Source organism: Eublepharis macularius, chromosome 16, assembly GCF_028583425.1.
Source record: "Eublepharis macularius isolate TG4126 chromosome 16, MPM_Emac_v1.0, whole genome shotgun sequence".
In the NCBI taxonomy this organism is placed as follows: Eukaryota; Metazoa; Chordata; class Lepidosauria; order Squamata; family Eublepharidae; genus Eublepharis; species Eublepharis macularius.
Window position 1 is genome coordinate 10,733,851 of NC_072805.1, and position 26,705 is coordinate 10,760,555.

The 26,705-nt window shown below is 45.6% G+C and overlaps 1 protein-coding gene across 2 annotated transcripts in view; it reads left to right on the forward strand.

Moving 5' to 3' along the window:
* Positions 1 to 26,705, forward strand: part of NTF3 (neurotrophin 3) — a 109,693-nt gene that overhangs the window by 53,075 nt on the left and 29,913 nt on the right. The window contains exon 1 of one of the 2 annotated variants that reach the window (XM_055000517.1): positions 10,004 to 10,064. The exons of the other annotated variant lie outside the window; for it this stretch is intronic. The gene's annotated coding sequence lies outside the window, so the exon portion shown is untranslated. Of the gene's footprint in view, positions 1 to 10,003; positions 10,065 to 26,705 lie in introns of those variants that run through there. 2 annotated transcript variants of the gene reach the window in all.

A 26,705-nucleotide genomic window follows, 5' to 3' on the forward strand; every position in this document is an offset into this window, starting at 1 on the left:
ACTTATCTAATTAGAATAACCAAAACATTAGAAAAACCAAAAAATGTTTAGACATTGCTCAGTGACCTGTCTCACCCAGAGGCAGGATTTTGACAGTAGAGCAAGGCCTATCTTACTTGTTTACATATTTTGTGTGCTAGTAGCTTGAATGTATGCTCAGAGCAAGATTTTATGAAAGAAGGCCTAAAAATTCTTTAACACTAGGGCTGCCAACTTCCAGGGGCCTGGTGTTCTCCAGGAATTGCAACTGATCTCCATACTACAGAGAAGGTGGACTATGGCATTATATCCTACTGAAGCTCCTCTCTAGGCTCCACCTGAAAATCTCCAGGGATTTCCCAACCTGAAGCTAATAACCCTAACACCTGCTTGCTTTTACTAATCAGACTCCCCAAGTTATTCGCATTTTAAAGTGGCGGGAGACAGGTTTTTATTGGAAATGTTATTTTTATTCCTTCATAATGAAATAAAATAGCCCTAATCAATACATGGGGAGCATGAGAAGCTTAAAGAGTTAAATTCCTTTTTGCCTTTCCACATGGTCCCAATACAAATCACAGCTGTAAGCATATACAATTTCCTTTTACATTCTGATCGAAACCATGATTTCTGTCATAGTTTACTATATGTAGCCCAGCCCATAAAAAACAAAACATGAATTTTTTAAAAACTATTTAAAAAAATAATATATAACAATAAGAAGTGCATAGAAACTTATACAAGCACTACATTTAAAATTAGATTAAGCTAATAGAAAGATACATTCAGAATATATAACTGCACAACTAAATTATCTAATATCTCTCATTCTCTCTCCTTAGTTGCTTATACCCAACCTTTAGTATCATCCGTTTTTAATCATTTCTCCTGTGTTTTATCTTTTTATCTTGCATCAAACTGCCCCAATTTATCTTAGTTTTAACCTAAGTAATCAAAGAAATCTTTCCATTTTCCCCAAAATTCAGTTATTAGTCTATTGGGCACGTAATAAGTTAATTTGTCAGAGTACAGATCTGTTTTCCATTACGCTGCATATATCACTCTTGCTGCTGTTACCATGTACCGGAAAAGTTCTCCCTGTTCTTTTGTAACATTATTTGGTAAAATATTTAATAGCATATTTTTTGGGATTTAGCTCAGACCTAAGCTTAAAGGTCTTCTGCATCTCTTCATGTTCTTTATCCAATATTTTCATGTTTTCTTGCATGTCCACCACATATGATAGAATGTTGTTTCCGTGCATTGACATTTCCAGCACTGTCCACTATAATCCTTACTAATTCTCCCAATGTCTTTGGGAGTAGAATACCATCTAAGGAACATTTTGTACTAGTTCTCTCTTAACAAATGACAGTCTGTAAATTTAATATCTTGGAAAACATGGAATCATTGAAGGTGCAAAAAGACAAATAAAGGAAGTCTATCTTCTCTGAAAGTTAGTTGACTCAAAATTTCTTCCAGTCTTTTCTTGAAATGCATAGCCACAAAAGAGAACTGGATCAATTCTAGAACATATTCTAGATTCCTACAAAGCAACAGTTAAACTTTACAGGACTAGCAGGAAGTTGGAACCTTAGAATAGTCCCCTGAGTCCTCTACAATGCAACGAGTCTTGGTGGCAAATGTGTAGGAATTTCTCAGAAGACAATTTGGTGTGGAAATGGCTCCCTGAAGATACAGTGTCTGGAAATCACTAGAGTGGGTTGGAGGTTCTTCCTTTTCTTTGAGCACCTCTATGCCCTCATTGGGATATATTTTTATAAACAGGAGTAACATTGCCTGTAATGCGAGAGGCAGCCCTTATATCACCAGCTATTATGGTTTGATCCAGGTAGGCTGGAGCATTGGTTAATTCTCACATTACCGTTGAATGCATTTTCAAGATGTGTGAGCCGGCACCTCAGTCTGAAAATGTAATACAAGAAGGAACTCTAACTCGATCATTAAGGCACGCCAATTTCCATGGCCTAGAAGCACATGGCATTGCTGTAAGCAGCATGACTTCCACTGCTTTGATGTCCCACAACACAGAAGGTCAGGTTTCCAATTTGCAGCAATTGAAGTATTCTGCTTCTTATGGAAAAGCCAAAAAAAAATAAAAGCACCCAAAAGGGCTTACAAAAGAAAGTAACGGTACATAAAAATGTTTAAAGAACTTAAGGAATCCCTTTTCACAAGGTGTTATGACGGCCTCTGGCTTCGATGGCTTCAAAAGGGGATTAGACAAATTCACAGATGGTGCCACAAGAACTAAATGGAACCTGTATGGTCAGAGGCACCAGAAGAAGATGGGGAACCGCTACAGAGGGTGGATATCACTCTCCTGGTGTGATTGTAAACACCCAGAAGCACATAGTTAGCAAGCCCCTGTCTGAAATATAATGTGGGATTAGATAGACCTGCGTAGTAAGGTATTATTTTGCTTTTAACATTCGGGATACATTAAAACTTTGCTGTGGGTGAAAGATATTTAATCCTGAGAATGTTACCTTTGGGTGCTTCTCTGGAAGTAGAATGTGGGAATCACAATGATATTACACTTCATCTTAGCCAAAATCCTGAGAAGCGAGAGATACTTGTGTGTTGGGCCGTTTTCACATATCTTACTGGCCACGCAAAATCGCACACAACTCCCAGAAAAACGGCATCTTCCTGGTGCGATTTCCTGTCATAACTCCGGTTTGTGGCGTGAATTGCGTCACAAACCGGAGTTATGACAGGAAATCACGCCCAGAAGACACTGTCATTCCAGGAGTTTTGCACGATTTTGCACAGCCGGTATGACGTGTGCAAACAGCCTTGGTTCAGCTATTTGTGCCATCTTCTTTAAAAGAGCTGCTCTGTTCAGATATAATATCTGGCCTATTTTAGCTATGGTTAGTTTGTGAATCAAGGATTCAGCTTGCAGATGAGCACTGAAATGCTGGTTTGCCTTGAGAAATGCTGGTTCTGTCATCTTTGCTCTGTAGCTGGGGAAGGTGATGTCAGGGAATAAAACAGGATTACACCAGGATGGCTGGCTGCAAGCGGAGGAGTGGGGAATCAAACCCAGTTCTCCAGATTAGAGTCCTGCTGCTCTTAACCACTACACCAAACTGTCTCTAGTGCATGAGTCCCCAACCTTTTTGAGCCTGCACCTTTGGAATTCTGGCACACGGTGGTGGAAGAGACACAATTAAAAAATACATTGGGAAAGAGGGATGAGGGAGAATACAACCAACACATTTTAATCTGCACAGCCAATCAGCACTTCAGTGTCCAACCAGAAGCCTTGCTGGGCAAGAGCCCCACCTATCCCATTAGGGTTGCCCAGATGAGTCTGGCAACTGGCAGGACAGCTGTTGATGGCGACATGGGAGAGTGGCAGTGCAGGCATGATAACTTCACTTTGGGGAAACCCCAAAAGTGACAGTGAGTAGCTCTAGGAATCTAGGGAAAACCTGGAAATGACATCATCATCACACTTGCTCCATTGCTGGGTTTTTTCAATCCCCCCCCCCCCCGGTGCCACTTGGAGAAACACTGGGCATTGGGAACTTAGGGCAAGGAATACCTTGCCCAACCAGGGATTTGGCATCCTTAGACCACATCCACTTTCAAAAAACACTTGGTGGGCACCAAGAGAGTAGTCAGCAGGTGCCATCATATCCTCAGGCACCATATTGGAGACCCCTGCTATAGTAGTAGATGCACTGCTGGCACCAGGGTTTCTGGCGCCTGCGGCCACCCCCCTGTGCATGTGCCCCAGACTGTGTGATGACATCATCATGTGATGACATCATCACACAGCAAAGCCGGGCCCATTGGCCGGTGGGTGGCTGGGGCGGTGCGTGGAGGCATGCACCACGGAGCTGGCATGCCTGGCCTGCAGCTGCTGCTGCAGCTGGCCAGCCCCGCGCCGTCGCCACCACGTGCCCCTGGCAGGGTGCAGCAGCCGCGGGCCAGGCTGTTTTGGAGGGTAGGCTGTGGCATTATGCTCTGCCGTCCTCAAACTCTGCCTTCCACTGGCTCCACCTCAAAATATTCAGGAATTTCCTAACCTGGAGCTGGCACCCCTAGCTGCTTTTGTCCTGTGGGAGAAAAAGATAGAGGGCCCCAGATCTTTGCCCTTGCATTTGGGAAAGCAGCTTGAGTGAGAACAATTTCAAGCCATCAGACAGCTGGAAAAAAAAGGATGAACATTCTACAGGCAAGACAGCAATATTTCGAATGAAACAAAATTATTAGAATATACAGTCAAAGGATTAAAAGGCAAAATTATCCCTCGCTGAGCTGAAAGTGTCTTTCTATCAATTCTGAACAATGACCAGCCAACATCAAGGGCAGAAGACTTTCCCACAGGTCCCTGCAGCTGTGTCATTAATAGAGATGGGCACAAACAGAAAAAAAACCGAACATAATGTTAGTTGTTCATTGCCATCCACAAACAGGGACTCACAAACAACCGTGAACATGTTCATGGTTGGCTGTTCGTGGGGGCCAGCAGGCTCTCCTCCAGCCATCATCCAAGTCAAGATCCCTACTGCACCACTCCCAGAAACCTGACCTGAGCAGGCAGCAGGAAAGGTACCAATAATAAATAATAGCTTGGCCCAGAGCCTGGAAGCAGCCCTGGAACTTGAAGGGATAGATCCTTATCCCACCACACACAAAGAAAATTCAAGATCCAATGCACTCACTCTATCAAAATGCCAACAGCAGTTAGCTCTCCCTCTCCAAAGCCAGAGCTGGGAGCCCCCCTCCCCCCTGTTCCTTGCTCCCTTGTTGTAACAAATTTGGAGCTGCATACTTGAAAGGAAGACCTGCCTATCAAGCTAAATTGGGCTTAGATTGGGATTTCCAGGGCAACATCAGGAGTTCAGACAGAGTTCAGACAATCCCTGCCTGAGTTGCCAAGGGAATTGATTGCAGGTGCCAGACTGTCTGGCTTGACGAACAGCAACGAAAAAGGCTTGCAATGACCACCTGTTCATTTAGAATGGGGCCTCACGAACAGCTTGTTTGCGAACAGCAGATTGGCTGTTTGTGGCTTTTTTTTGTTTGTATTGTTGTTCGTGCCCATGTCTAGTCATTAATAGCCACTTGGCGTGCTGGCACTAGCAGATGATCAGTTTTAAAAACTTCATTTCTGGATCTTCTGCACAGGAAGCTGCTGTTAAAAGCACAAGAGCCGATGCGACTGTTTTTGTGGCATTTTAACTCACTTTATTGATAGTCCACCTTTCTAAGAGTGAAGGCAGTTTCCAAAATTTAGAAATGATTTAGTAAAAAAAAACCCAATATAATACATTAAATAAACAGTGCACAATGAACCTATTTTCCTTTATCAAAGCACCCTCCTAAATTCATGCTGTAGTATTCAGTATTAGGCATACGATCACTGCTGTGTTGGGAAGGAAGATCTTGAAGGTAAGAGGGTGGGCAAAACCCTTCCCAATACTATCAAGTACGTGCCTTTTCCCTTTTAAATAATATACTTCAGCCTTTTGCCCTTTCCCCCCAAGAGACAGGGACTAGTGCAGCAGTTTTGTGTAGTGGTTAAGAGACAGTCCAGCAAAGGAGAGAGTCACGAGAGAAACAGTAGCCAAAACAAAAAATCGTGACGACCTAACTAACAATACAATAATAATTACTCTCACAAAGCAATTTACAATATTTCAGCTTGCATTTTATAAATAGTATTCAAGATAACCAATTGCGCGCGCGCGCGCGCACACACACACACACACACAAACCTTGTTTTGGCTAGTGGTTAAGAGAGGCAGGACTCTAATCTGGAGAACCGGGTTTGATTCCCCACTCCTCTGCTTGAAGCCAGCTGGGTGACCTTGGGTCAGTCACAGCTTCTTGGTGCTCTCTCAGCCCCACCCAACTCACAGGGTAATTGTTGTGAGTATAATAATAACATACTTTGTAAACCACTCTGAGTGGATATTAAGTTGTTCTGAAGGGCGGTACATAAATCGAATGTTATCGTCGTCGTTGTTGTTGTCTTTATCATCATCATCATCATCATCATCATCATCATCATCATCATCATCATCATCATCATCATCCAAATTATCTGAAACACAATCAATAATAAGCAGAGGTCACATGTTATTACTGATTGGCCTTGCTAAGCTGATAGAAGTTTCCACTGGAGACCTAAGTATCAGCCAGGTATCGGTGTAATATGTGCGCAGTTCCAGGTAGCACCGTTTTTTGCAGTTCTGTAGGTGTTATCTCAGAAAGCTGCAGTTTTTCTATATCAATTGCAAAGTTTTTCGAGATGGTTCCAAGTGCCCTGATGACTACTATTGCATTCTTCTTCCATAGTCAGGTGGTTTCTATTGCCAGATCTCTATATTTAATCATTTTTCTTGTTCTTTTTCTTCGACTCTGGCATCCCCAGGAATTGCAGTGTTGATTATCCAGACTTTTCGATTTTCCACAACTGTTATGTCTGGTGTATTATGTTCAAGGTGCCAATCAGTTTGAATTCTGAAATCCCATAAGATCTTGACTTGTTGTTGTTGTTATACTGGCAAGCAGGCTGTTGTAAACCACAAAGTCCCTGATTCAAATCTCACTTTTTCAATGAATTTCCCAGGTGGGCTTAAGCAAGCTGCAGTCTATCAGAATTTGCTCCACATTGGTATGCGGGGGGCACTGACCTTTCCCACTGGGTTGTTGTATGGATTGCAGAAACGTGCATGTGAAGCGTATGAGGGTGCCATAGCTCAGTGGCAGATGCTTAATTTAGGTTCATTGCCAGCATCATCAATTAAATAATCCCAGCTAGCAGGACCTGAGACCTTGGAACAACACTGCCTGTCCAATCAGATAATACTGGATTAGATGGATCAGTAGAAAAAGCTTCATTTTTTTTATAAATATGAAAAGCATTTATAGAATGAAAATTGTTATTGTATTGAGGGCAGTCTGGGTCCACTTAACTCGGGATGCAAGCTTCACTCGTACCTTCGAAAAGATGAAGGTGTATTTTCTTGATGGGCTCCAGAACAAGCACAGCTTGGCATTCTCCCTGCAACTACAAGACAGCCCAGATAATTTTGCCTCCCTGCACTGCAGTCCCCCCTTTCCCCTCAGAAATTCCTGGAGATTTGGGGGAGGGTGGGGTTTGGATGAAGAGGGATATAATTCTATAGAGTCCAGCCATTTTCCCCAGAGGAACTGTAATCCCAGGAGATCCCCAGACCTCACCTGGAGGTTGGCAACCCTAGATGGGACCTTGCTTTCTAGAGAGTGGTGTTCTTGGATTCCTCCATGCCTGTTGCGTATAATGCCAAGGCTACATCAAAGGATCTCTTTCTTGGCCCTTCAGGATGCTGTCACAGCCCATATTGATAGAGAAATGAGAAATCATTGTTGACTGGGGCCTCCCTACTTCCAATTATCATCCAAAATGGTGGTATTTTTTCCCCAAGGCACACTTCAACCCCCCCTCACTGCACACTAAAGTGCCCCCTAGCACAATCTAGGAATCACTACCTTAACCAATCAGTCATTGCACATGTTTTGATTTGTCCCCCCGTCATCCTCTTCTATTGCGCCAAGAAACTTACACCCCTTGTGCTGGGTCTACTTTCTATGAGCCATCTTTGGAGACCTCAGATTTACCAGATCTCCATATAGCAGCAGCAGCAACAACAGGCTGGTTGGACAAAGGTCAGATTCCTACTCTTTCCCATCAAGTTTTCCAGCACAGTTCCAGAGCTGAGACCGGCTCTAGTGTTGCACTTGTTCTTAGCAAACACCAGCTGTGGCCAATGAAATATGACTTGGGCGGCAGTAATGCATGTGGGATGTCTTTGATAATAACGACTGAGAAGTAAAGATTTAACAGACTCCAATGAGGACCACCGTACTTAGAGCTTGATTTACAGCTTTCGGGTCAAGTCCAGATTCTCGTGATGGGAGTGCTGTGCTGGATGAACCACGGCGTGCACTGCATCATCACTAAAAAATGAAACACTAAACATTTCTCCCATTGCTGTATGAAGAGCCTAAGTGGGCTATGAATTACTGTGATGTGCTTTCTGTCCAAAAACCAGTCAAAAGAGAAACCGAGAACCCTCGCGGCTTGTGGGACACTCCTTATAAGTCAGGAATCAGTGAGAGTAGCACGTATTTTTTTATTATCTCAATATAGTTTTGTCCATGGGAGGACGGGGTATGAATCATTGCAGTACATCCCCCACTTCACTGGGGAACAGCGCTATTTAGGGGCCCTCAGTACTGGAATGGTCCGAATTTCCTTGTCACCCATTGAAGCCAGATGGAAGTTAAATCCTTTTCAGCACTCCACGGTAACAGGCCTCTTGCTTCTAATGGCAGGGAAGGCAATTCAACATTGAGGCCAGATGAGAGAACACTGGAGCTTGGAAGCATCGTAGCTGCTAACATGCTGCAGTGAGTGGTGAATGGGGAGTAAGCGCAGTCCAAAAGCATCATCCATGATCAGAGCCGGGGGTTGTCCGATTCCCATATTTTAAAGGATAAGCCACCCCATTTTTTAAAGCTTTGTTTCCAACATCTGAAGATGAAGTCTTCCTAGGTGAGTCTGCAGATTTCTGAGGGAAGACCTCAGTTCATAGCAGGATTGTCAACTGGCTTGGGAAATTCTTAGGGATTTGAAGGTGGTGTTTGGGAGGGAAAGGAGCTCAGGGGAGAAGTGATGCCATACCGTTTGCCTTCTGAAGCAGCCATTTCCTCTAGAGAAAACTGATCTTCGTAGTCTGGAGATCAGTTGTCATTCCAGGAGAGCTCCCAGCCCCACCACGAGGTTGGTAACCCCAGTCCTTACCAAGGTTGGATAGATGTTGGAAGGGCCCAACAAACAGAGCTCATGTTAACCTTCCATGCTTATTTCTCACAGCCACAGGGAAGGGCGAATGACGGACCAAGAAAAGAGTGATTGCTATGAGGGGTGGGGGTAGAGGGACAAGGCACTTTATTTGGAGGACTCGATGCAAGTCTCTTAACCAGCAACCATAGATAAACCAGGCTTTGTCTTGGCTAGTCTAACTAAAGCCCCTACCAATGAGTCCATTTTTAATTCAGTGGCAGGCAGGGGAGCCAAGCCTAGCTTGAGAACTGCTAGCTTAATGGAATAGGAGACTACAGTTGGTGTAAAACACTACAGCACAACTGCTATCAGGAGCGAGCAGGAGGATGGACATCACCCCCATTCTGCAGTCACTCCATTGGCTACCTGTCAGCTACCATGCTCAGTTCAAGTTATTGATTATCACATACAAAGCTCTTTACGGCCTTGGCCTGGCATACCTATGGGACTGCCTTCCTCCCTATGCTCCTCCATGGCAGCTTCGCTCATCTGACCAGGGTCTCCTGCAGGTACCACCTTGCACATGGGTGAAATCAACAGCAGCCCATACATGGGCTTTCTCTGTGGTGGCCCCTGTCCTGTGGAACAGCCTGCCTGAGGAGGTCAGGAGTGCCCCCACTCTCCTAGCTTTCCACAAACAATGCAAAACTGAATGATTCAAAAAGGCTTTTGTATTGTCGGGAGGGGCTCTCAGATGCTTTGCTAATGAGTTAAGGACCATAGACTTCACCACTATGTTGCCTTACATACTACCTGTGCTCCTATGAGCTACATGTGGTCTGTCAGCCCTAGAGTTGCTTATATTCGGTTTCAGCATTTCTTCAATTCTGTATTGGATTCTTACTAATGTTATGTCTTTGTAAAATTGTGTTTATTTATCCTATGGCATTCTTTATGGAAATGTCCTTGAAATTAACTGTACTGATCTCACACCTTGAGTGTCAGTGAGAAAGGTGGACTATAAATAACATTAATAATAATAACAATAATTTTTTTTCTTACCATCCCGCCTCAACTGATGTCCCTTTCAGTTCAAAAATATTTCATAACATGGGATCAGAGACCAGCGTCTGCTCAGCATGAGTCAAGGCCCACACACCTGTACAGCATGTGATATCTCCTGAATGCCTGGACTTCCAGCCAAATGCGTGAACTGACTCTATTGGGAAGCTATGCGTTGGAGGTGACATTAGATGATGCAGAACTTTGATCTGTGGGTTTATTTATTTGTGTATATGGCATCGTCAACATGCAGGGTGCTTTGGCAGAGTGAAAGGAGGACAGGTCCCTGTCCCAAGGTTAAAGGGTTCAACAAATGGAGAAGGAGTGGGGGTAGGAAGAGAATATGCTCCACTCTTATCACTTAGATTTAGTTTCAGTGGGGAAGAGGTTTAAGAGGCTGACCAAAGTCTTCATGGAAAAGGTGGGCTTCGAGGTGGGCTTCGAGGGAAATGACAGATATCATGCAGGTGATCTAGGAGACAACTGTAGAAGCAAGGCAGAAACTACTGAGTTGTTTGAGAGAGCAGAAGACTTTCAGATGGCTGAGGACACGTGAAGGTCATGAGAAGGCATGGCCTCTTCTCTGGACAAGCCACCCATGTGACTGCTTGAGGCAGCACATTTTGAAGGGCATGAAGGCTCTGCTTGCACCCAATCAGCAGCAGCATGGAAGATGGACTGGCCTTTCCTCCTGGGCCCAGACTGCCACTGGCCAGGCCCCACAAAGTCCCATGTGGCAGGAGGCTTGGTAACAGATACCTTGAAATGGCCCTGTGGGCAGTTGCATCGGTATATGCGCATAGAGAGATGAGGCTGAGCAAGACCATGGAGGGCTCTGAAAGTAAGGATGAGAACAATGTGGCCATTTTCACACTGCTTACCAGCCATGGAACGTCGCACCAAGCTCCCGGAATGACAGCGTCTTCCCAGTGCGATTTTGTGCGAGAACTGCAGCACGATGTTCTGTGGCTGGTGCTAGATCCAGGAACAGTGTAAAGGAGAGGCATTAAATAGAACATGAGGGAAGAGTGGGTTTTGGCAGCAGAGAACTAGATAGAGTTGAGTATGAACCAGTGTTTTAGCTCAGGAGACAGCCAGGACTCATTTTTTCCTGTGCTGTAAAGAGAGAACTGATGAATTGGTGACTGATTAAATGTGAACAGTAAGAGACGACAAAGCCAAGGCTTTATTCCTTTACTACCATGATGTTGTCAATGAATATGGAGAGCATACGAGGAAAGGAAGGTGTCAGGCTATGGATGACAGGATATGGTCGACAGGTCCCTGTACCATTGCAACAAGAAGTCCAAGCTCTTGGTTAAATGGTTTTATTCAGAAATCTAATCCTTTCCATATATATGTCCATAGAGTTACTCAGAGGCAAAAAGCATCTCAGTAGTACATGCTTCCTTGATGGGAATAGAAACTTGAGGAAAGTACAACTCTAAATACCCACTCATTTCCCCCCTCCCAGTTAGACCACAGTGTTGCATGGGAAATTGTCTAGGAATGCATGAGAGTAAACTGTAACATTTCAGACAGTGCAAGGTCACTCCTGTGAGCTTCAAAGATAAGGCAGCTGCTTTCCCAGACTGCTAGAGGGAGAAACAAAAGTTATGGTTAGAGCACTTGCAAAATGAAATCAAGGTACAGCATTAGCAATGGTTCAACACAGAGAACATATAGAATACATAGAACAATGGCATGGATGCAGGGGTGCAGACATGACAGAAAGCTTGGGAGGAAACCAGAGAAGTTCAGTCTTGGACATGTGGAATTAGGTGATGAGACATCAAAGTAGAAATATCAGACAGGCAACTGGAAATGCCAGATTGGATGGATGGAGAAAGATCAGGGGTTGAAAGGTAGTTCTGGGTGTCATCAGCATATAATTAGTTCTTTAAGCCACTTTATGAAGTCTCCCAAGGACAGTGCGTAGACAAAGATCAAGGACAATTTTCTGAGAGATTCTGGTGGACAGATGGGAAACAAGAGGAAGAGCTTTCCATGTGGAAGCTTTGGAGTGAGTGAGTAGACAAGTAAGAAGAGAGCCAGCCAAAGAAAGAGGCCTCAGGTATGAAAGAGCTTAATCAAGATGACAGAGGGAGAGTAGATAGACTGGAGAGCTGAGATGCCATCGGAGAGATGCCATTAATTTTGCCATGGACATCTTTGACAATTGAATTTATGGTGTTCAACGGTGTCAGTCATATGTGAGCTGTTCACCTGCTCTGTTCAGTTTATGCTGAACAGGTATGAATGGCTACTGAACATGTTTGCATCCAGTTTTTGCAAAACTGCATGTGCAGAGATGTTACAGCTTCAAACCAATCAGCAGTTATTAGCATCACTACTTAGATGAATACCGAAGGTTGGGATTTTATTAAAACACAGCATTTATTTATGACTGATCTATATGATTATAGATAGTCAAATAGAGGATGGTGTAGAGTTGCTTTCTGTTGTCCTAGAAGGTCAGACCAGAACTAATGGGCTGAAATTAAAAGAATTTTCGATTAAACATTAGGAAGAACTTCCTGACAGTTAGAGGGATCCCTCAGTGGAACAGGCTTCCTCGGGAGGTGGTGGGCTCTCCTTCTTTGAAGGTTTTTAAGCAGAGGCTAGATGGCCACCTGACAGCAATGCTGATTCTGTGAACCTGGGCAGATCATGAGAGGGAGGGCAGAAAGGGTTACATCAGTGCTTAGTTCTCATGGCCCCTTCTTACATGCCCAGGCTAATGTCGATCAGGAAGCAATTTTCCCCAGACCAGTTTGGCTAGGGATCCTGACAGCGTTTTGCCATCTTCTGGGCATGGAGCAAGGGCCACTGGGGGTGTGTGGGTGTGTGTGTGGGGGTAGTTCTGAAATTCCTGCAATGTGCAGAGAGTTGGACTAGATGACCCTGGAATTCCCTTCCAATGCTATGATTCTATGATTTGTGACTGGTTTGTCTTTTAAAACAATTGCATATGGAGTGGAGTAGTCGCACAAAAAACAAGTATTGGCTGAATTCCACTTTCTGGTAAAGTGAGGTGATACAGTTCCAAACACAGCTTTAATTACACCTTTTCCCATCAGCATTTTTAAACTGGGGGGGGCAACTCAGGGCCTCCCCTGCCCCACTGGTGTTGACCTGCTTGATGTTGCCCACAACTGCCATCACAGTGGCCTCTGAACCAGGCAGGGAGGGGAGTAGCTACCCCTTGTCCCTGCTGGCTTCCTCTCTCATGGCCTGTGGAGGATGGCTATGTGCCGCCTTACCAACCTCTTGCCAGCTGCTTTTAAAAATGGCCTGATGGTGAAGTGCTTTCTGGCCATCCCTGTACACTCACGGGAATTCCTCTCCTCCTCGGAGGTAGAGAGCTAGCCAGTCAGTGGCCAAGGCTGAGCCTGGCTTTCCCCCAAGGCCTGCCAAGCTACACAAATAAGCTGATGCAACTGCGTTTCTCTAAAGAGACGGGTTCCCTGGGAGTCCACCATCCTCCTACCCCTGGCAACTCCAAGAGGCTCCATGCTCCGGGACCTGGTGAATTCTGTTGCTTTCATCCTCGCTTACACTGCATCAAAAACCTTTTCCTGGAAGCAATTGTTTATTCCCTCGAAGGGATGGAAATGTCCTCACTTATTATCAGCAAGAATCAGTCTGCCCCCAAGGAGTTTATGATCCATGATAACTGCCCAGAAGAATCCATTAGGACAGAATTTTACATATGGAGCTGTTGCTAAAACTGTTATGAGCGTGTATTTAACCCAGAAATGGTTATTCCACCAGCATGACTTTATCAATTGAATTTATCAGACTTTATCTGATAAATGGCTTCCATACTTGTTCGCTGTTACTATGCCTAGAAATGCTCCCTCCCTTGGACCTGTATATGAGGTAGCTTCCCTCTCTTCTTTCAACCTTCTCCTCAAAATCTGCCTTTTCTGGGAGGCTTTTGGTGTTCACCCAAATTTAAGAATGTTCACCTCATAACTTCTTTCTTTGCCTTTGTCTAATTATTCTGACTATGTTAGCCTTGGCCCTGCCCTGGATAGCCCAGGCAAGACATGAGATCTTGGAAGCTAAGCAGGATCGGACTTGGTTAGTAATTGGATGGGAGACCTCCAAAGAAGACCAGGGTCCCTATGCAGAGGCAGGTAATGGCAAACCATCTCTGTTCGTCTCTTGCCATGAAAACCCCAGCAGGGGTTGCCATAAGTCAGCTATCACTTGATGTCACTTTCCTCCACCACCATGCTAGCCTTATTTCTCATTGGCGTCTTGTCTTCCCACATTTAGAGGGCTGGAGTACGGTTGCCAACCTGCAGGTGAGGCCTTGAGATCTCCCAGAATTACAACTGATCTCCAGACTACAGAGATCAGTTCCCTTGGAGAAAACGGCTGCTTTAGAGTGTGGACACTATGGAATTAGACCCCACTGAGGCCCTCCCCAAACCCTGCCTTCTCTAGACCGCACCCCCAAATCACCTGTAATTTTCCAAACCCTGCTAGGCTGTGTCCAGTGGAGGAGGACAAAGGGAAGAGGCCTCTGCTGAAATTAGGATTGCCAAGCCAAGCCTGACCACTGGTGGGAGGAATGGGGTGGTGTAGGGTTGCCCAGTCCTCTGGGAGTGAAAAGGGGGGATGGGGGGGTTGCGAGTGGGCACTGGGGAGGCAGTCAACTTGCATGCTCAAGAAGCACGTACACCACAGCACCCCGTGTCATGCCAGGGATGACTTGATTCCTGGCATGACGCAAAATTAACGACATGAGTAAAAATCAACCTCAAACATGAAATTGGGGATTGAGTTTTACTCAATCGGACTCTGGTGTGACCCAATGTTTCCACATCATGCCAGCAATGATGCCGTTCCTGGTGCAACACGGGGGAGCTCCATAGAGCACGGGAGCACACTGCACCCTCACTGTCTCATTCCTGCACCTTTTCCCCTGCCAGCCAGGTGGGAGGCGGCTGTGGGCGGGGAATCCCCACCCACACTGGTGGACTGGTAAGCCTAGGGTGGGGACCTTGGAGGCATGCAATGGTAAAATTGCAACGTCATTTCCAGGGAAAACCTGGAAGTGACATAGGGTAGCTCTAGGAATCACTGGGAACTTGTGGTAAAACCCTACTTGACTTCTGGGTTTTACCTGGAAGTGATGTAACAACATCACTGGCGGAGGGAGTTCTCCTGCAACTACTTGGAGCAGTAGCAGGCAAAGTGGGCTACCAGTGGGAGACTTCCTGCCACAGCAGGAAGCATGGCAGCCTTGGCTAGAATGGAAGAGTTCAGATAGTATTCCAGAGATGCTTAAAAGGAAGAACAGGAGTTCAATTATACAGTTCCAGTGATGTGATAGGAGGGATCCATGTGATACCAGTAGAACACAGGGAGAAAAGGGGAACTTGCAATGTACATTCGTGTTTATACCTTTTAGTGAGCCCTCAAAGAGCTAGTTTGTATTTCCCCCCTTGTGGCCTGTATAGAGGGGCCTCACTTAGGTCTTGTTCTCGGTGTGTTGTTTGCAGACATCCTGTGTATGTTTTAGGTTGCTTTCTCACATGGAGTATGATGCACTTTTAATCCATTTTCAATTCACTTTAGCAATCATTTGCAAGTGGATTTTTCTGTTTCACATTGAAAGTGGATTGAAAGTGCATTATTCAGCATGTGTGAAAGCAGCCTTATTGTTCTCCATCTGCAAGTGTTCTCTCTCAGCTGGAAGAAATAAAGAGACCTGTTTTTGAAGCTACCAAAGTTTCCTGTGTGCTGGACAGTGGTCTGATCAGCAGGCTTACCGCTCTCCACCTTACCTCAAAGGACACTTCAGTTGTGGTGGGTTTGCTGGTGGGAGAGAGTGAAAGAGGAGAGGAGAGACTAACAAAAGAAGTGGGCCTGTCTTTCTCATTCAAAGGCCTCAGTTCAGAAAGGACGCCTCAACAGGTCACAAAGCTCCTCTATCCTGGCTGACCATCTGTTTAGAACTCTGTGGATCCAAAAGGTCTGAGGATCCAAGTTTCAACAGAAGTATGGCTGTACATCTATTATTTGGGTTTCATATTCTACAGCATCCATCACTTGGGGTTGAAATCAATGTGGAGTTCAAGTGATTTGAGGACCACTAAGCAGCGTAACTTTTTGCTCCATTGTTACTTTTAGATAAATGTCAGCTCTTTGTAAGGATAAGCCAAGACTGTCTGTTGACATTTGGGAATGGCTTTTGCCCACAGCTGCCTTCTGAACTGCTAGCTTTCCCAGCTGGCACTGAGTGAGGTTTCTGCTGAAATTGGCAGTATGTGAACTGTTGCTCTCAGTTCGTCAGCACTGATTTGGCACCACGTGGATTGTGGCAAAGCTCCGGCCATTTTCTGGATAAAGCCCAGATCAATCCTTGCTATGTTACTTAGTATATCATGAATAATTGAAGCCTTGGATTTTATAGAAATCGTTCCCTCCATAACCGTTGCCCTGCTCTCTCTTGACCATTGGTTCAGACACAAAAGAATGATAGGCAATGCTGCTACAGAGCTGAAGTTATTGGGAACCCAGGAGTCCCAGGGCTTCTGGTAGCTGGAAAGTTTAGGTGCACTGCGAGAAAGGAAACATTACCGATCAGAGTGTTTACAGGGCAAAGATCTCTACAGTTTATATCTGGATTATGTATTTAGCAACTCCTGGAACTTAATTTTATAAGGGTTGTGATTAATGGTTTGTCTGGACTGGAACTGAAAGTAGGGAATAGGATACAGGCTGGCCAACTTTGAGTTCTGTTGCTGAGTTGTGATGTAAAGGGGGAGGGGGCTTTGCTGAACGGCGTTTGTTTAGAGCTCTGCTTTTCGTACATGTAACAGCCAGTGTGCCTGGTCTTGAAAAGGAAACCCACCTCCCGTGAGACTTCTCATTGCCTGACACTTTTTTCCACTCAAATAAATACAGGGTAAAAGGAAGGGCACCTGAAAATCACCTCCTGGCAGCTTTTTTTTGTCCACTACCATTTGTTTAAAGGAAATGTAATTAGAACGATAATCACTGGGATCTCATGCAGGAGTAGACAACCCAGGTGAAGACAGGCATAACATTGTGAAGAGAGGTGGTGGCTGTTTGACAGTGCGTCTGCTCCCATGTAAGCAGATGTGCAGTTCTCTCTCACAGGGCAAACTCTGACACACACACACACACACAGAAAGAAAGAAAAGAGTCCAGTTCCACAGGTTGTCAGAGTGGTCGGGTGAAGCTATTCTGCATGGTTAAAGGCCTCTTTCAATATGACCACAAGCCCAAGCAAACTGAACTGAACCCAGAGTGGCCTGTTGTGACCTTTTGGGCTAGGCACATTGTGAATAAAGTTGCTCTAATTTGAATGCCACATTAGCTTTAGATCCTATGCAGGAGCCATCTGTGACTTCTGCTGATTTCAGTTCCTTGGATGGATTTCAGTTGACTTTCTTTACAATGTGGACAATGTCCTTGGAAGTCTCCAGCCAGCCTCATGTGTGCTCAAATTGAAACTAGTTTTGCTGAGCTGATGATAGGAGATCAGCGCCTCCTGGGCCGTTTCCAGACGGCTTACCTTCTGCCGTTCCATGCCGCAACGTCGCAGCTCATGCCGGAGAAAACGCGAAATAGCACGTTTTCTCGCGCGAGTTTTGCGCAACATTGTGCAAAACTCGCGTGATAAAACGCGATATTTCGCGTTCGCCACAGCATGAGCCGCAGCGTTGCAGCATGGAGCGGCAGAAGGTAAGCCGTCTGGAAACGGCCCAGATCTCCTATCAGCAGCTCCTATCATCACCCACTTCCAGCCCTCCTGCTAGAAGTGGGTGAGCAGCATTTGTATTTTGTTATAACTTTCCCTTGTGGTGACCAAGACTGCATCTTTCTTTGCTTGAGAAAGGTTCTGTTTCATCCCCACCTTCCGTCAAACAAGACTGATGAATTGTGTGTATTATGTGCCATCAAATCACCTCCAACCTACACGGACCCTATGAATGAAAGACCTCCAAAACATCCTATCGTCATTAACAGACATGCTCAGATCCTGCAAACTGGAGGATGTGGCTTCTTTTATTGAATCCAGCCATCTCGTTTTAGGTCTTCCTCTTTTCCTAATGCCTTCCACTTTTCCTAGCACGATTGACTTTTCCAGAGAATCTTGTCTTCACATAATGTGACCAAAGTGGCCTTAGTCTTGTCATTTTAGCTTCTAGGGAGAATTCAGGCTTGATTTGATCTAGTACCCAATTATGTCTTTTTGGTTGTCCATAGTATCCGTAGAACTCTCCTCCAGCACCACATTTCAAATGAATCAATTTTCTTCCCGTCAGCTTTCTTCACTGTCCAACTTTCATGGTAATGAATTTTAAAAATTCCCAATGTTCCAGCGCTCAGCACTTGCATTCCTGGAGCCAGCTCTGACCTGTTGCTTTCTGGCAGGTTTTCACATCCACTCTGGAAATGTAGTGAGGCCTCCTAGCAGGCAGAAGGAGATATTTTCATTTCCTATTCTCTGATTGAGATGTCATAGATCCAGAGCTTTTTTTTCAGGGGGAACGCAGGGGAACGGAGTTCCGGAACCTCTTGAAAATGGTCACATGGCTGGTGGCCCCGCCCCCTGATCTCCAGACAGAGGAGAGTTGAGATTGCCCTCCGCGCCGCTGAGCGGCGCGGAGGGCAATCTCAACTCCCCTCTGTCTGGAGATCAGGGGGCGGGGCCACCAGCCATGTGACCATTTTCTCCAAGGGCGACCCACTGAGTTCCACCACCTCTTTCCCCAGAAAAAAAGCCCTGCATAGATCCACTTGTCTCGGATGAAATGGAGTTGGCATTCGCAGAGCAGGTGAAGAGCTTGCTGGTGTTCATGGATCCAGCCTTGCTGTTTTGAAAAGCAGGTTGGCATAGTGCCTCCTTCTCGCCAACTCTATTCTTAGACTGAGTTGACTGGGCCACGCTTCTTTTGTAACCTCGCAGTTGGATTAATGTAACGTGGTTTAGGTTGCGCTGCCCTTGAAGACAACACAGAATTGTAGCTGGTTCAGATTGTGGCGGCCCAATTATTGTCAGGGCTACCTGATGGGCACATTATCTCACCACAATGGCTGCCAATTTGGCTGAATCCACATTACCTCCGCGCGTCCCGGTGTTGCACTAAATGTCCGCGAAACACCCGGAAGTATAGCGTCTTTCAAGTGCGATTTCTGAATCGCGCTTGAAAGACGCTATACGTCCGGGTGTTTCGCGGACATTTAGTGCAACACCGGGACGCGCGGAGGTAATGTGGATTTGGCCTTTGTTTCCAAGGCCAAGTGTATAAATCCAAAAGTCAGCTAGGTAGAAATATTACATACATTCAGTCCCACCCATTAGAGGAGAGGATGTAACAGAGAAAGTTTTCAGAAGATACTGGGTGTAATCGTCCCAGGCAGCAAAAGGCAAGGGGAGCAGGCCTGACATCTATCTGGAAGATTCAAACCAGAGTATTTGGGGGAACTGAGAGACATTCAATGCTTCTCTATTGGGTGTAACCTGATTGATGGCTGCAGGTCATAAAAGCCTGGCCGGGGTGGGTGGGGGTGGAATACCTGCATAATTTGTACTCTTTTACTACAAAAAGCAGAAGGCTTTTCCAATCTCTCATTTTATTTTATTCTGTTTACATATTATATACAGTCCGTGTATAATTTGAAAATGGCATATTCATACCTGCTTTTTTCTGGGAAGTGGTGGAACTCAGTGGTGGAAATCAAGACCGCACAATGACGTCACTTTGGGTCAGCTGGAACAAGGGGGGAGTTGTTTTTTAAAGTTTAAATTGCCCTGGTGAAAATGGTCACATGGTCGGTGGCCCCGCCCCCTGATCTCAGAGGGGAGTTTAGATTGCCCTCCGCGCTGCTGAGCCACCGACCATGTGACCATTTTTAATAGGTGTTGGACCTCCGTTCCACCGCATTCCCGCTGAAAAAAAGCCCTGCCTGCTTCTATAGAATATCAAATCAAGTTTTACAAAGATTTGACTCTTTGAAATACTTTTATTTAGCTAGTATGAATAAAGTTTGTTATTGGAGCAACTTATTCAGGCAATAAAAACCAAACATTCTTGCAGGTGGAATTGTATCTAGGGGTGTGCACTTTGGATTTCCTATTTGGGCTATTAACCCGAATAGGGCCCGATTTGTATAGATTCGAGGGTTCCCGAATCAGCCCCAGAATTGCTGAGCCAATTAGGGAAGCCCGAAGCAAAGCTTTCCGAAGCATTTCGGAACACTTCAGAAAGCTTTGTGTAGAGCAGCAGCAGCAGCACTTTCCTTGCCCTTTGCAAATGCAAGAAAAGTGCTGCTGCTGCTTTCAAAGCTCCCGACATCTCTTTCACCGGATGGGAGGGGGGAAGAGGGAGTTCCCCCTCCCTCCCATTGGATGAAAACTCCAGCCTGGAAGTTTTAAAAGCTCAAAGCTGCACACCCCTAGTTGTATCCTGATGTCACTTGATTTGCAGCTTTGCCGTCATTTGGGGGGGTAGGGGGAATAATTGTGCTTCCGCGGCCCTTGCAGATTAAAAGTTTATAAACTTCCTTGGCCAAGTGACCTGGAGGTGATCTTGACTCACCAAAAGTGATGGGCTATTCACAAGTCTGATGCATTTGTTACCAGCCCAATGTAAACTCTCTTCTTGAGGACCAGGAGAGCTGGAGATCGTAGTGTGTTCTTTCTGCTGGTTCTTTAAGACAATTTTGATGCAAAAGTGGGAGGGGGGAATATACGCAGACTGTTCTTAAGCCACATTTCACTCATACGCTATAGTGTCAGAATGGGAAAGTTCCTGATTCAAATTCTGTTGAAGCCACAAACATGGACGAAACACTTGACTTGTTATGCAGGCCCAAGAAAGCAGAGCGGAGGCATTAATCAGTCGACTGCCTACATTGTCAGGGGGGATGCTTTTGTCTAAATGGGAGCCCACTTTTTAAAAATTTATTGTATCATGATGTCATATGACAACAGAGGCAGGAGTGATGCTTCATAGACCTTGCGAGTGTCAAGGTGACAGATATCCACACCCAGCATTTTATTGGCCCGTTTCCTCCCTGCCCTGAAGCTCTAGAGAATTTCTGCTCTCTGGCCTCATGGTTTGCTTCTCTAACTAAGGCTGACTGCAGGCGTCTCTGACAGGAACATGGTTGAGAAGAAAGTGGGCATGCAGAAGACATTGCCACGGGGGCACGGATAACCCCAAAACTGGAGTCAGGATTTATCTATCACACCGTCAGTTGGAGGAGAAGGGACTTCTGTGCAATCTCACCCAACGGTGCTCTGTAATGTTTCTGATGAAGACTGGACTCTGAAACTTGAGGGGGAAATGTTTGATAGAGACACATAAGGAAACCTGCAGCCTGGCATCTCAGCCAATTGCATCTCCCAGGGGAGTGTTTCCTGCCAGCTCGCCTCTTGTTTTATAGAGTCCTAGAGCTGAAAAGGGCCCATCTAGTCCCACTCCCTGCTCAGTACTGGAAACCCAAAGCTGGGCATCTCTGAGAGAGCTGCCCATCCTCTACTGCAAGACCTCTGAGTGGGCTCTCTCACTGAAGTTTGGGCAGCCGTTTGTCTAGAAGGTTCAACTCCTGCCCTGAGCTGAACCAGGTGGTCAGTGAGACCCTTTCCAAGACTCATATAAACATGAACACCGGGATGACTTACCTTGCATGCTCTCCGAAGCACTTCCGCATTGTACCAGGAATGATGTCATTCCCAGTGCAGCAGGGAAGTGATGGGTCACGCCAGGGGCCAAATGGGTAAAAAGCGCCCCCCCCCCCAGTCTAGCGTTTGGAGCTGATTTTTACCCAGTTGGCCCCTGGTTCTACCTCATGCTTCTGCATCATGCCAGGAATAATGTCATTCCCGGTGTGACACAGAACCATTCCAGAGCATGCGGAAGCACTCTTCAGGGGCTTCTTGTCTTGTTCCTATTCTTTTCCTTCCACTGGCTAAGTGAGAGGGGGTAGGGGACAGAGGCTGGGAGTGGGGGATTTCTCCTCCCCACACACACACACACTGGAGGAATGCCCTCTTCCATATTGTCCTCACAAAAACCCTAGGAAAGGACCCCTCCCTCAGCCTAAACTAGCCATACCCCTGAGGGAGGGAGGGAGAGAATAGGCAGGCTGCCTAACCAATTAGCTGGGTGCCCTTTTCTGGCCTCACACAGGGCTTGGGTGGCCTGAATGCTACTTCCCTCACATCAGGCAGGCCAGAAACTTCTTCCCTGGTTTTGTACAAGACTTAGACAGACCAGGAGCTGCTTCCCTGGCCTCACAGTAGACGAGCATGGCCTGAGCTATGTGTCACCTCCCATGCCTCACCTTGAGGGCGCTCAAGTGGGCTGGGTGCCACCTCTCCCATCCCGGGTGGTCTGGGCGCCACTCCCCCTGCCTTGCATGGGGTCCAGATGGGCCAGGCTCAGCATTTCTGTCACAGGCCTGGCTCAATCCAGGTGGAGGAAGGCCACCCACCCATTGAGAGGTATTCCAGTGCTCTTAATCGCTCATGCATCCCTGCCTGTGCAGTACATAAGACGGAATATGTAGGACACCGAAGGACTCCGAGAGAGTTTCCATGGCAGAATGGGGATCTGAGGTCCTCATCTGAAACTCTAACTGCTACACCATTGGTTAGCATAGGGAGGCTGCAGTTGAAGAGCAGCAAACAGCCAGTCTTGAGTCGTGCAAGTTGGGCCTAGTAACCTAGTGGTTCCTGCCAGGCCTGGCCCTGCTAAGTCCTCCCTCAAAGGCCAAAACATCCCTGAGAAAGGCCCTTGATTTCTGACAGAAACCAAGCCTGGAATGCTGACAAAACATTTGTGGTTGCCTGGAAACAGACACTGAGGGCATCTTAAAGCCACACATGCTCTTTTTATCACTTGGGGTTTTTAAAAAACCTTTTTAAAAAACATATTTCATAATTTTTTTCTGAAAACCTGGAGTGTTTTTCAGGTTTGTAGAAAGATCTGTTGCATCCATTCACAGCCCCAGTCTCTGGATTTAAGTATCCTCAGATTTGGCCAGGTTGAGAATTAAATATATTGATAAATGTCAAACATTGCAGAAAAGACATCATAATTGATATATGTTGTGACAATGTTGGCCCTTTTTCCCCCCTATAAAGTGAAGTTGTTTTGGATAAGGAGAGTCACAAAGTATTGTTTTGCACCTATAGTGAGAGCCAGTTTGGTGTAATGGTTAAGAGTGGCAGGACTCTAATTTGGAGAGCCAGGTTTGAGTTCCCACTCCTCCACTGGAAGTCAACAGGGTGGCCTTGGGTCAGTCACAGCTCTCTCAGAACTCTCTCAGCCCTGCCCACCTCACAGGGTGATTGTTGTGGGGATAATAATAACATACTTTGTAAACTGCTGAGTTGGCATTAAGTTGTCCTGAAGGGCGGTATGTAAATTGAATGTTGTTGTTAATCTGGAAACAGAGGTTCTAATAGCAGTAAAAGAGCATGGATGGATACAGCCTTAGTCTCCATAGACTTGCTCAACTCTCAACATACAGCACAGAAATTAAGATTTTTTTAAATTTTAAATTCTCCGCAGGGATGATAAGTATTTCAAGAATCCAGCTGCATTACTCTGTGGACTGGTTATGTAAGTCGCATTGGCTGCAAGTCAAGGAAACCCAGAGGCCACTGGTACTACTTATGAGTAAACAGTTTCATCATCCCAGGCATTGTTTATTTGCTCAAATTGAGCAAGAGAACATACAGCTGCACTGAAACACCGATACTTTATTTGTACATAAATGTGTGGGCTACTGAGAAAACAGTGAGCACAAATGCATTTTTAAGAAAGACTGTAAGGGTCCAAAGCTTATAATCAAATTTTGCCAAAAATGTGCTCGCTGATCCTCAGCTAGCTAGAGTTTCACATGCAGAAGCTTGTTTCCACATGCCTCTGGCCCTAGCTTGATGAGATTTTTATGTGCAGGTATTTATTTGTATGGAGGAACACTCCATCACAGGAGACCCCCATCTGCAGTCTGAAACAGAACAGCTCACACTTGTACAAACTCAGTGACAGCGAGACCTGCATTTAACACAAGATAGTTGTATCTTAGAAACTAGTATGATTGTGCTGTGTGCAGAGTTTGAGCATAAGTTTCTTCTTCTTTGGCTCTTTGGTACTATGGCTTGCCACAGCTTTCAGTTCTTAATGTATTTAATGCTGCAACGTTGTTTTGAAAAAATCTGTTTTTCACTAGGAAAATTGTGGAACCCCCCCCACACACACACACACATTTTATCCATTTTAAAGTCACCTTTCCGCCCAACTGAGGGCCCACAAGGTGGAGAACATCATGAAACACGTGGACACAAAGGAGAGTGGGTGGCGGAAACAAAGTTGGCGGAAGACAATTTTTGAGAATGGCAGACAAAACCCCACCGGGAACTCCAGAGTTCTAGTGCCACAAGAGAAAAGGTTGTGTTAGATGGCAGGGCTCCCTAAGCAGTGCCTCCAAAGACAACTGAAGTAGATGGGAACATTCGTATGGGCGTAGGCATTCTTTAGGATTATGCTTGCCTGAAGTTTTATAGGGCTTTATAGGACCAATATATCAAAGTGCGTGTATAAAGAAGCAGACAAGGTCCTATGCACTTAAGCCAACAGATCGTCTGATTTTCTAATGGAGAACTCCACAACAGACATGTGGAATTTTTAACGGAGAGCTTATAATGAGGTTATATATAACCGGGGGGAAAGTGCTAGATTTTCAAATAACAACTTATAGGAGGACTAGATTAGCATGAAGTTAGGGTTGCCAGCCTCCAGGTAGTGGCTGGAGATCTCCTGGAATTACAACTGGTCTCCAGGCCACAGAGATCAGTTCACCTGGAGAAAATGGCTACTTTTGGGGGTGGACTCTATGGAATTATGCCATGCCAAGGTCCTTTCTCTCCCCAAACTCCATTTCTCCAGGTTTCTCCAGGTTTCACACCCCAGATCTCCAGGAATTTCCCAACTTGGAACTGGCAACCCTACATGAAGTACAACTACCGGTAGGTGTGTTGTTGACTCATTCTGTTGTCATACTTTGCAAGGAACAAAGGAGATAATTGCCTATAAACATATCCCCAGAAATAGTTTGAGAGCCCTGAGTTCCAGTGTTTGGAAATGTGGAAATATACCTACAAAAGAATTAGATCCAGAGGAGTTAGCCATGTTAGTCTATAGTAGCAAAATAGTAAAGAGTCCAGTAGCACCTTTAAGATCACCAATTTTATTGTAGCATAAGCTTTCGAGAACCACAGCTCTCTGTGACAGATGCATAGAGGGTATGAAGAAACTCCAGAGATGTATAGGCAGTGAGGCGAGGGGGGAGAGGGTGCAGGGAGTGAGCGTCATGTAAATGTAAATCAGTTACAAAAAGTCATGAAAGAGGTGTGGCCCCTCCCCTCCATAGCAGAATCTGAATGGAATGCCTGAAGGCAGTTACTTCTTGTAATGAGATAACCATCCAGAGTCTTTATTCAATCCAAGTCTGACTGAGTCAAATTTACATATGAATTCCTATTCAGCAGCTTCCCATTGAATTTTGTTTTTGAAATGTTTCTGTCGAGCTATGGAGACCTTTCTTGATGGAATCTCCTGGTAGAGTGTTCTCCTATTGGTTTCTGGATATTGCCACTTTTAATGTCAGATTTGTGTCCATTTCTTCTTTTGCACAGAAGTTGGCTGGTTTGTCCTATGTACAGAGCAGATGGGCATTGTTGGCACATGAGGGCATATATCACATTGGAGCAGCTGTAAGAGCCAGAGATTGTGTAGTTGACGCCATTTGTTCCTATAATCGTATTTTTTGGGTAGATATGTGGGAAGAGGTGGCATCTGGGTCTGTTGCAGGGTCTGGTACCTGTGCTGGTGATTCTGTTAACCGGTTCATGGTTGTTAGTGAGAAGTCGTTTAAGGTTGGGGGGGGGCTGTCTGTAGGCAAGGAGAGGTCTTCCACCCAGGGCTTGGGAGAGAGAGGCATTGTTTTCCAGGACGGGCTGTACATGACCCTCACTCCCTGCACCCTCTCCCCCTCCCCTCCCCACCTATATATCTCTGGAGTTTCTTCATACACTCCATGCATCTGACAAAGAGAGATGTAGTTCTCGAAAGCTTATGCTACAATAAAGTTGGTTAGTCTTAAAGATGCTACTGGACTCTTTACTATTTTACAAAAGAATTAGAGGCAGATGAAAGGAAATGGGGGCCAGCAAGAGACTGCAATTTCTCCTCCTCCACCCGCCCCCCATGACAAGTCACCATCCAGATCCAAATAGTATTAAAGAGCAGAAGCTTTAACATAGTTTTTGTCTTTTGACACCTTCTCAGACTTTAGTGTGACCAAGAATCTCTCTAAACGAGACAAAGTACACGTGGAGGCCCAAGTGAAGAGAGGTGCAATGCTAGCCGGAAAGACCAGTTCTAAAAAGACAGATCAGAAGGCTTTGTCAATTTCCCTCTCTACAGAAGGAGCAAAGAAGATGGCTGCTCAGGGGGTTTGTTTGTTTCCTCTCCACCTCCCCGAAGGCTCTGTCAGTTTCACCTCCCCTTCTGAGAACTGGGGAAGAAATAAATAAACCCCCGGAGGAGCAATCTTCTATGCCAGAGAATATATGCCTGGTCCACGGCAGAACGTGGGCCTCCCAAATCCTAGTCCAGCTCTCTAACCACTACATCACACTGGCTGTTGTATCCAGTTCCGTCGTGCCTAGTTCTCCCAACATTTACCTCCCAGAGTGGATTAAGTGGCCATTGGCTCCAGTGGCCATGGGAGAGGGAGGGGCAAAATCAGCTGCAATCTAGTTGGTTAGGGCCACGTAGTGCCAGAA